Source organism: Apium graveolens, chromosome 5 (assembly GCF_009905375.1).
Source record: "Apium graveolens cultivar Ventura chromosome 5, ASM990537v1, whole genome shotgun sequence".
NCBI classification, from domain to species: domain Eukaryota; kingdom Viridiplantae; phylum Streptophyta; class Magnoliopsida; order Apiales; family Apiaceae; genus Apium; species Apium graveolens.
In genome coordinates, this window is record NC_133651.1 from 72682572 (window position 1) to 72693049 (window position 10478).

General features: G+C 35.6%; 1 non-coding gene across 1 annotated transcript; it reads left to right on the top strand.

Moving 5' to 3' along the window:
• Positions 1-1389: 1389 nt before the first annotated feature.
• Positions 1390-1496, top strand: LOC141662990 (small nucleolar RNA R71). The gene has a single exon (XR_012551085.1). It is a non-coding gene; the product is annotated as a small nucleolar RNA R71 (small nucleolar RNA).
• The last annotated feature ends 8982 nt before the right edge of the window (positions 1497-10478 follow it).

Consider the following 10478-nt stretch of genomic DNA (forward strand, 5'->3'; position numbering starts at 1 on the left):
CGTAGTTCTGATCTGTGGGGTGAGACCCCTTATATAGATGTGGGAGTCCTTGAATTGGACTTGGTATAGGAGACTTGGTGGACAAGCCTCTGAATTAGGATAGACTTAGGAGTCCTAGGAAGTAGGAAGCTGATTCCTTATCCTTTTAGGTCCCCTTGAGGCTAATCTCTAAGGATTTATATCCTTATCGGGACTCTTTTCAACATCTGATTTCTCCCTTATTAATTAATTACGAAATTAATTAATAATCAGGGCCTTTGGGCCTTTTTTATTCCATCAGGCCTGAACTGGTCCATCAGCTTTAACCTTTCTGGTTTGAGTATCATATATCTATTTATTGGGCCTATCAGCCCATTAATTATAAAATCAGGACTTATTTATCCCTATCACTTATCCTTTTAGGTCCCCTTGAGGCTAATCTGTAAGGATTTATATCCTTATCGGGACTCTTCTCAATAGCTGATTTTTCCCTTATTAATTAATTACGAAATTAATTAATAATTAGGGTTTTTGGGCCTTCTTTGTTCCATCAGGTCTGATCTGGTCCATCAGGCCTGATCAGCATGTTAACCTTTCTGGTCTGAATGTCATACATCTTCTTATTGGGCCTAGCAGTCCACACCTTGTACAATTAATGCAGTATTCAATTATACTATCATAATTTATTTATCCCTATCAGTATCACTGGGAAGTGTGCCAGGTTGACGATTGAGCACTGTATTGGCTATTTGACAGATTTGATTTTCCAAGGTCTTGATAGAAACAGCCTGACTTTTGCACAACAGCTTGAGTTCCTCGAAATCAGCACTAGAAGGTGGAGCAGCACCTCCTTGTTGAGGATATGATTACCTTTGAGCATAATGCTGTGGTTGCTGGAATCCAGGTGGATTAAACTGTTTACTTACGCCTTGCTGATATGGTTGCTGAATAGCATTTTGAGTATTACTCCAGCTGAAATTGGGATGATTTCTGTTGTTAGGATGATAAGTTACTGGCAAAGGCTGCTGCGGTCGCTGATAATTGTTCACATACTGAACAGATTCATTAACAAGAGAACACTGATCCGTAGCATGAGAGCCTGCACAAAGCTCACAGACCATAGCTATCTGATTGACTCCATAGGTGGCTAAAGAATCGACCTTCAAAGACAGCGCTTGGAGCTGTGCTGCAATAGCTGTAGCTGCATCAACTTCCAGAATACCTGCTACCTTCCCAAATATCATCCTTTGAGTTGGGTTTTGATACTCATTTGCAGCCATAGTTTCAATATGATTATAAGCCTCAGTATAGATTTTGGCCCACAAGGCGCCTTCAGCTGCAGCATCGAGCATGGGCCGAGATTAGGCCCCCAAACCATTATAGAAATCGGTGATCACCATCCAGTCAGGTATACCATGATGTGGACACTTTCTCAACATCTCCTTGTAGCGCTCTCAAGCTTCGCACATAGATTCTATTGGTTGCTGCGCAAACTGAGTAAGAGCACTCCTCATAGCTGCAGTCTTCGCCATTGGATAGAACTTCACCAGAAACTTTTGCGCAAGATCTTGCCAAGTAGTTATGTACCCAGCTGGTTTAGAATGTAACCAGTCCTTAGCTTTATCCCTTAGAGAGAATGGGAAAAGCCTAAGCTTGATAGCCTCATCAGTCACACCATTATATTTGAAAGTACTACAGATCTCGACAAAATTCCTGATATGCATGTTGGGGTCTTCAGTCGCAGCACCTCCGAAAGAAACAGAATTCTGCACCATCTGAATAGTGCCCGGCTTGATTTCAAAAGTGTTGGCCTGAATAGCCGGATGAAGGATGCTTGACTGAATGTCATCAATTTTAGGCTGAGAAAAGTCCATAAGAGCTGGATCTGCCGGAACTATACGATCACCCATGATTACTGGTTCTTTCTGCTCACTCTCTTTATCTGAATCTTTAAAATCTATCTTCTCCGGAATATCAAGAACCGAGTCTGTCTCCTCAGCCGTACCTAAAGTCCTCTTGCGAGTACGAGAACGTGTTTGCATAAACGCTCGCTAAAGTACCTGAAACACAACCGGAAATAATAAGTAACACGTTTTAATTAATGAGTCCTAATGACCACTGATGGTAAGTACATAAACTAAACAAATACGCCGAGTCCCCGACATCGGCGCCAAAAACTTGTTAGGCACAAAACATGCGCTAATAATTCACGCAAGTATACGCGTTCGAAAGTAATATAGAATAATTTCTAGTTCGTTCCCACAGAGACTCAGACAAATTATGCTCAATTAACACTTACTCACCAATGTATGATTACTTCTCAATGTCAAGACAATAACACGTAGAATTGATTAAGTAATTATTAATTATAATTAACTATGAGAATTAAACACTTAATTGACACTTGAATTAACAATATTAAACACACATGAGATCATAACTTCATTACTACTTCCTTCAATAGTTATTGTTATTACCCTTAGCATGTAACATTGATGATATTAATCGAACAACACGAAACTGATAAAAGCCAACTTTCGTTGTACTAATACCATTCTATCAAACATCCACAATTAAGATAGAAGTTGAATATGCATCAATTATGTTGAGACCCTATATGTCTACAGAATTTGACAACATAACGATTTAAGCACAAGTTATTCCTTAGGATTACACAGGATAAGTAAAACGGTTAGAGTTACCCACTAATCATGCATACACATACATGAACCTATGCTAGCATGACAAGTTCTAAACCTCAAGATCCACCGTCGCTTCACAAGAGATTAAAACCCTATCTTATATGTTCGCGACACACATAAGACGAATAAGCACAACCAATACTAGATATCATACAATCATCACACACTAAGATATTAAATAACTAACTAAAGAATTCCATAGTAAATCCGTTACGATCCCATGATCACGATTAGCCCATGATTGAACTCATCATCACCATGGGTTCATATGAAAACATGATAATAACACACGAGAATAACTAATAAAAATACTTATTAAAAACAGAGTACGTCACAAGAGTAATAAGGTTCAAAGTAAAGAAAACTAGCATCCACTGTTATAACGAATAAAAGAATCACAGGAAAACTATGCTTCCTCTTCTTCATTGCGATGTGCTAAAACGGTCTTCTTCCTTCTCTCCTTGCTCCTCGATTGATACCATGATTCTCTATATGTGAAAGGTCTCTGAAAACTACTTATATAGAAGCCCCACAAGTCCCAGCTATCTCAGAAGTCGGAAGTCTAATAGAATCAGGAGTCTAAAAATCAGTATCTTATTTTACGACCCTGAGCGGCCACCCAGCAATCCTGAGCGGGCGCCCAGCCAGGCTGAGCGGGCGCCCAACACCTCACTGGAAAATTTATTAATTTGCTCCCGTTTTCTGCTGCGTTCTGCTCCTAACTTCCCACTTGCAATGACAAACACATACTTAGGCTTATTCCTGATGAAATCTCCCCTCAAACACAAGTAATACCCTGAAATGCACAAACACTAGAAAAATGCATCAAACACACAAACTAATTGATTTCAAGACATCAATTCAAGCCATTATAAGACGTTCTAAGTGGTATAAAATGCCACTTATCACTTACTCTCGGCGAAAATAATACCAGCAACTTCAAACTGCCATATCTCTTTCAATACTCACTCAAATGTTGTGTTCTATAGCTCGTTGGAAAGGTATTGAGATGGCCTAAAACTCTTGTTCACAAGTCTTGTCCAAATAATCATGGTAAGACCCTCATATTTACAGTTCTTTAAATCGGACTAATTGTAACTCCAAAAGTTCTAACTCATTTCTTGAACTCCTTTGCAAGTTTGAACATGATAAATATAGATCAAGGCTCTATTAAGGATTACAATCTCTTATAAGTGGTTTAAGGATCTAAGGAAGGTATAAAATTTAAACCCTAACTTTGATTTTATGATTCCGTTTAGTTTTATTGAAGCATTGTTAGTATTGAGGCTTGATCTTTGATTATAAGTAGTTTTGGTGGATTTGTATTGGTTTTGAATATTGGGTCTTTTATTGGTTGGATAAATTGGTAAAACTTGGAGTTGGGGACTGAGTTTGTAGTATTATGGTTGAATATTGTTGTGTTGGTGGTTGTGAGTGAATTGATGAGGATTTAGAGTGGTAATTATTTTGGGAATCTCATAAACATAGCCGTCGTAATGCTCGTTTTCCTTAGACTATTTTGCATGAAAATTTAAGACCCGTGAACTCAATTTAAGCTTCTGACCTTTGCCATGTGTAGATAGTTCATGTTACGAGCTTCATTTTGATATGTCATTCTCCTAAATTCGAGTTACGAGCGATGAGAAATGACCATTTTAAGTAATGTCGTTTCGCGAGCGAACCCCGAAACCTCGCGTAACTTTGAGACCATAATTGAGACCCTTAAATGATTAATCGAAATACGAAACAGTTACGTAAGGTGGATTAGGCAGTTGGTAAAGTAATCGCGAAAGAGTCGCCTTAAAATTCGTAATGGTTAATTTATTAAAATTGGTGGAGCCGAGGGTACGTAAGCGATTAACGCAAATCGTTAAGCGTATAAGCGACCGTAAGCGACCGTTAGGGTATGAGTGAGTTTTGACTAATTTTCTTAAGCGACCGTGGTCTAATTCTGGCTCATGTTGTTGTTCATAGGTTACCGGACCCACTCTAAGCTTAAGTCTACCCCAGAACACTCAGGCAAGTTTTCTACCCGTTATACTGTTGTTGTGATGTAAATATATATATGCATTATCTTGTGATAAGTCCATAATTGTTATTAGCAAATCTTGCGATATATTGGAGCATGTCAATATGATATATATATATATATGCATGCATGTTTTATAATCTTGATATCTCATTGTTGATTCAATTGATTATAAACTGCATAATACCTATGCTAGAGATAAGCAGTAGTTGCGTATACCCTTAATATAGGGGACCCAAAGGTGAACATTTTTCTAAACCGGGAGTCGATGTTCCCGAGTATAATATATGTATATTTATATGTATATATATAGTTTTCTTTAACTCTTAATCGAATAAGGTATATTCGATGGTTTTGAATAATAATCAAACTTATTTTCGATTATTCAAATAAGGATCGTACTTTCGTATAAGTATATCTTTTGTTATTTATTATTCATTTCAAGTATGAGTTTTGAATCTTCTACTTCAATTATTTTATAAAGATGATCCTTTATGGGAATATTATTTAAATAATAATATTCAGATATTTTCTAATATATCGGGACTGATTTATTTTATTAAATCATCATTACTCTAAACATTCTTTAAAATGTTTTCGAGTCTTCAAAATGATTTTAAAAGTTAGAGCAGATCCCAAAACTCGTTTTCAAATTTAAGATCTTCCTTTCGAAGGGGATTTAAATACTCGCTTAAAAATCTGAGGGATCCGACTCTGTGGTGTATTTTATATTCGCAACGAGGTTGCGGTTTTGATAAAAGAATTTGATTACTTGCCCAACGTTCGGGAAGTAAGTCCATCTAATTGAGTCGGCATAAGCGACAGGCCGGGGTACGGTCTATCAAAGTGTAAGTGGCTGGGTGGCAGTCCATCAACGCATAAGAGGCCGGGTGGCGGTCCAGCACAAGGCCCTAATGCGGCCAGGGTGATGACCGGTGGGGGATTCATCCATCTACTAGTAGAAAAGGTTACTTAATTGGTATCTTTGCCTGATCAACAAGTTATCGGGTTTATGCCAAAGCTTTCTTATTTCCAAATTCATTGGATATTAAAACTTTGTTTATAATTTTCATAACACATGTTTTCAAGGAGTGTATGAGATATATATATAGGTGAATATATATATCGGGACTTAATGAAGTATCTCGTAACTTCATTTATTTCAAATGATATTTCAAAGATTGAATCTATTCAAGTCTTATCTTGTAGTCTCATCTGTGTGATGAACTTTTGAAACTGATTATAACTTGAACGGTGGTAGTTCAAGTAGTATTTGGAAAAGATATAAGTATATTGGAGTATCTTGTAACTTCATCTTTTCAACCTATATCTAGTTAATGATTACCTTATGCATGACAAAGATTTTCAGAAAAACGTTGAGACAAGGTTAAATATATGAGATCACCTTGCAACGATATTTTTATACAGTTATAAACTGGAACTCTGTGTATATTATACATGTCAGAGGATTTCAAAGATTTTGAAAAGTATATATACATATATACTGAATATTTTGCGACTGGGACGTGTTAAGATATCAACTTGGTTCATTTCTTCTTGACCAAGACTTTCATGAGTACTATGAAAAGGTTCATATATTGTTAATTACTATACATGTTATTTTGGTGAGCTATTTTGCTCACTCTTGCTTCCTTTCTTCATCACACAACAACATCTAGACAAGATGAACATGACCAACCTCCCAATTTGCGAGCGGATAGGAAACGTTCCACAGTTTCTTGTAGGCGTTGATGCTACTGTAGCTGAGGTAGGAATTACCAGTAGACTAGGCTTTCAACTTTTGATGTACCAGACTTATGTATATTTATGAATTGTAATAATGACAAAAAATATATAAATTTATTCAAAACCCCCTTTTGAGGTGTAATGGCTTATAATTGTGGAATAAAATGACTTGTGTTATTTTTTTGGTATTCATCTCTGATACTATTGAAGGGTTTTTAGCACATAAACGCAACGAAAACGTAAATTTAAATCATAAAAAAAACGAAGCCCTCCGCAGGATCCATGTGAAAAATAATATTTAATTCGTAGTTCAGTATGTTTACCTTAAGAAGCTTTACGTTAAAGGAAAGATGGAGGTCTTTAATAGCGATCCAAGAACGACGAGCGGAGATCCCTAGCAGCTGCTCCTCAAGTGTGAAGCACTCCACCGGTATCCACCAAGAGATCAATGTGATGGAGGAGGAAGGGGTTGGGAGAATTAGTTGCCTCCCTCTCTTTTCTACTTTAGAATTAGGGTTTGTATTTTGGTTGAGGCAAATAGGGCTTATAATAGTATATTTATAGGCAAAATTTTCCATAAAATATTATTATTATTAACCCTTTAATTGATTATTCTTATTAACCAATTAACTAATAATTAAAATACCTTTTAATCATTAATCCCTTTTCTAAACACTTTAGAAAAATAATTCTCTCACTTGATTTAATTTCCAAAATTAAATTCTTAATTAATAATATTAAGAACTTTTCTTAATTAATTTATAATTAATTAAATCTCATTTAATCAATTATTAAATTTGCTAATTAATTATTTATTTCATAAATAAATAATTACCAGCCATTATTAATTAATTCCTCCACCATTAAATCATTCTCTTTTATGGTGTGACCCTGTAGGTTCAATATTAAGCCGGTAGTAGAAATAAATAATAATAAAACTATTTTATCATTATTTATATAAATTCTCTAATTCATTAAATATGATTAATTAATTAATCATATTTGTTCTACATTGTGAGGGATACTTCTCAACATATCGCGACTATCCGGATAATACGAATTCACTGCTTAGAATACCAAGAACCCATTCAGCGAGTACTTACCGTACAATCAATTCCTTCCACCCTACAATGTGACGATTAAATACAAGGCATGGAACTTGTATCAAGCCTATCTTATTTAATCATTTGCTTTCCCATTCACTATACTTAGTTCTATTTAATGTAAATTAGAAACTCCTTTCTAATTTCATTCACTCTGGCCAGAGATTCCTGAACTAGCATAAGTGGATCAGCATTGAACATTTTCTTCCTTCACTGGAAGGGGTAGATCCTTTATTGATCATTCACTATCTTCGTGTACAAATTCCTATACCCAGTAGAGCCCTTATAATTGTCCCTGGAGACTAAGAACTAAACCAAAACATAGTTCAGTGTACACAAGATGACCATGATGACCTCAAGTCTAAGGATACTTGTACAACTATCACTATGTGAACAACTGCTGACACGTGAGTGAACTCCATTAGTTGTTCAGATATGTGAGTCATGTTCAGTGAACTTATTCTATAATAAGCACCTACATACTAGCTATAGTGTCACCACACAAATGTCTATGAGAACAGACATTCTTCATAATGAAGCAAGCATAGTATGTACCGATCTTTGCGGATTACCAATTACCAGTTAGTAATCCTACGACCAGGAAATATTTAAGTTCAGAGTTATCATCTTTTAGGTCTCATTATTATGATCTCATCATAATCCATAAAATCTTTACTCTAAACTATGGTATATCTTATTTAAACACTTAAATAGATAAAGCCCGCAATAAAACCAAAACAAGTCTTTTATTAATATCAATGAAATCAAAACATATTACATAAAAGTTATTCCTAAATCCTCATACATGATTGGACTTAGGACACATCTCTTTCAATCTCCCACTTGTACTAAAGCCAATCATTCTGGTATCTAATACCCATCTTGTCTTTATGACGATCAAAGTGACTTTGAGAAAGTGGCTTTGTGAGTGGGTCTGCTACGTTGTTATGTGTGTCAACTCTCTCAATCTTGACATTTCCTCTTTCAATACAATGCAAGAAATGTTAGGGCGACTACCAGAGGTAGGATTGGCTGGTTATTATCGTAGGTTCGTCCAAGTTTGCAAAGATGGCAGCCCCTTTAACGCAGCTTACTCGTAAGACTGAGAAGTTCGAATGGACAGAGAAATGTGAGAACAACCAAGAACTGAAGCAAAGATTGGCGACGACCCCTATATTGGCGTTGCTAGATGGAAAAGGAGATTTTGTGATTTGTAGTGACGCTTCACATAAAGAATTAGGGTGCTTCTTATACAGCACGGTAAGCTAATCACGTACGCGTCAAGACAATTAAGGGAATATAAAATTTGATATCCCACCCATGATCTTGGGCTTTCGACAATAGTTTTGCCCTAAAGATTGGAGGCACTACTTGTATGGATAGAAGTGCGGGATTTACACAAGATGTAATATCTGGAATATAGCGTGTAATTATTTTGTTAATAAATGAATTATGTGTATAGCTTCTGTTAGCTATGTGTTGTTTTATTATTATCTATAGGTGATTTATGGTGTACCAGGTTGTCCCCGTAATTAATTATGGAATTGTATTGAATTTTTTCCCCTTTTAAAAGTAAATTTAATGTAAATTTATTTGCATAAATATTTGGATTGTCTCTAAAATCATTTTTATGGTTTTATAATTATAATTATTATTTTTAGGATTTTATAAAATTTAGAAATTAATATTTCACCAATTATTTAGCCCTATATGATTTTCTGATTATATTTAATTGTAAAATCTGCATTTAATTCCGGAATTCTTCAAAAATTATGAAACTCATATTTATTTAAGTTGAATATTCCGAGAATTTTAAAATTATTTTGAAAATTTTAGGGATTAAACTCACCCGCGCGTTGTTTCGTTTATTCGTTAAAAGCGGGTATAAATTGTGTTTCAGAAATTATTTTAAAATTATGAAAATTATATTTTTAATTACTTCGAGATATTTCTAACATTTTAATACTATTTTCAGGATTTTCTGAATTTGTTTTAAATACAGCCTGGTTCGTTAATTATGAATTGCGGGTATGGAGTGCGTTTAAGAAATACATAATTTTTTTTATTTTATTAACTTTTTGATATTCCGGAAAGTTTAAGATTATTTTGGAATTATTTAGATTAAATTTTAATGCACGATATGTATCGTTAATAGCTTATTTACGGTGTCATATCGGGACAAATGGAGTCTCAGGGCTTTCGTGATTATCTCGAAATACACGTGTCCTATTTTCAGTAGAATTTTGGACACGTGCTGCCTTATAAACCAGTAAGAGAACAAAAATAAAAAGATAAAAACACACACAAACACGCACATGCAGACCCACTCCTCTTATCTCTTCCAGTTAATCTCATTCACTTAATCTCTTTTTTTTCTCCGGGTGTTTCCTCCCCGTGAATATCCAATTTTCCCCTGTGATTCCACTTTTTCCCGACTTCTCTTCTCGGGTTGTCGCCTTCGTTTTTCTCTGGTAAGCCGTCGCCGGAGTTCCGGCCGGCTATGGCTTTTTCAGTGGTATTTTTGGTTGTATGTATATGTGGATCTGTGCGTGTATAGCTGCTATGTGTGTGTGTCTCTGTTGTAGTCCTGCCATGTTACTGTAGTTTCTTTGTTCTTTTCTGGCCGCCTGAGTCGCGCAAATTTTCCGGTTATTTTCCGGTTGGGGCCGCGTGTTTGCACGTGCTTATAGCTGGGTTATGATTTTTATTAATTTTAATCCCTTTCCTGCAGGAATTACTTGATTGGAATTCATGAAATAAATTTGCTTTCGTGCGGTATATTATAAAACCTAATCGGTGAAATTCGTGTTGGAAACCCAAATTTAATCGGGTACCCGCAAATTTTACCGCCGTCGGCGAGCCGACGGTGGACTGTGATGATCGTTATCTGAGTCCTGATATTTTAAAATAAATAAATTA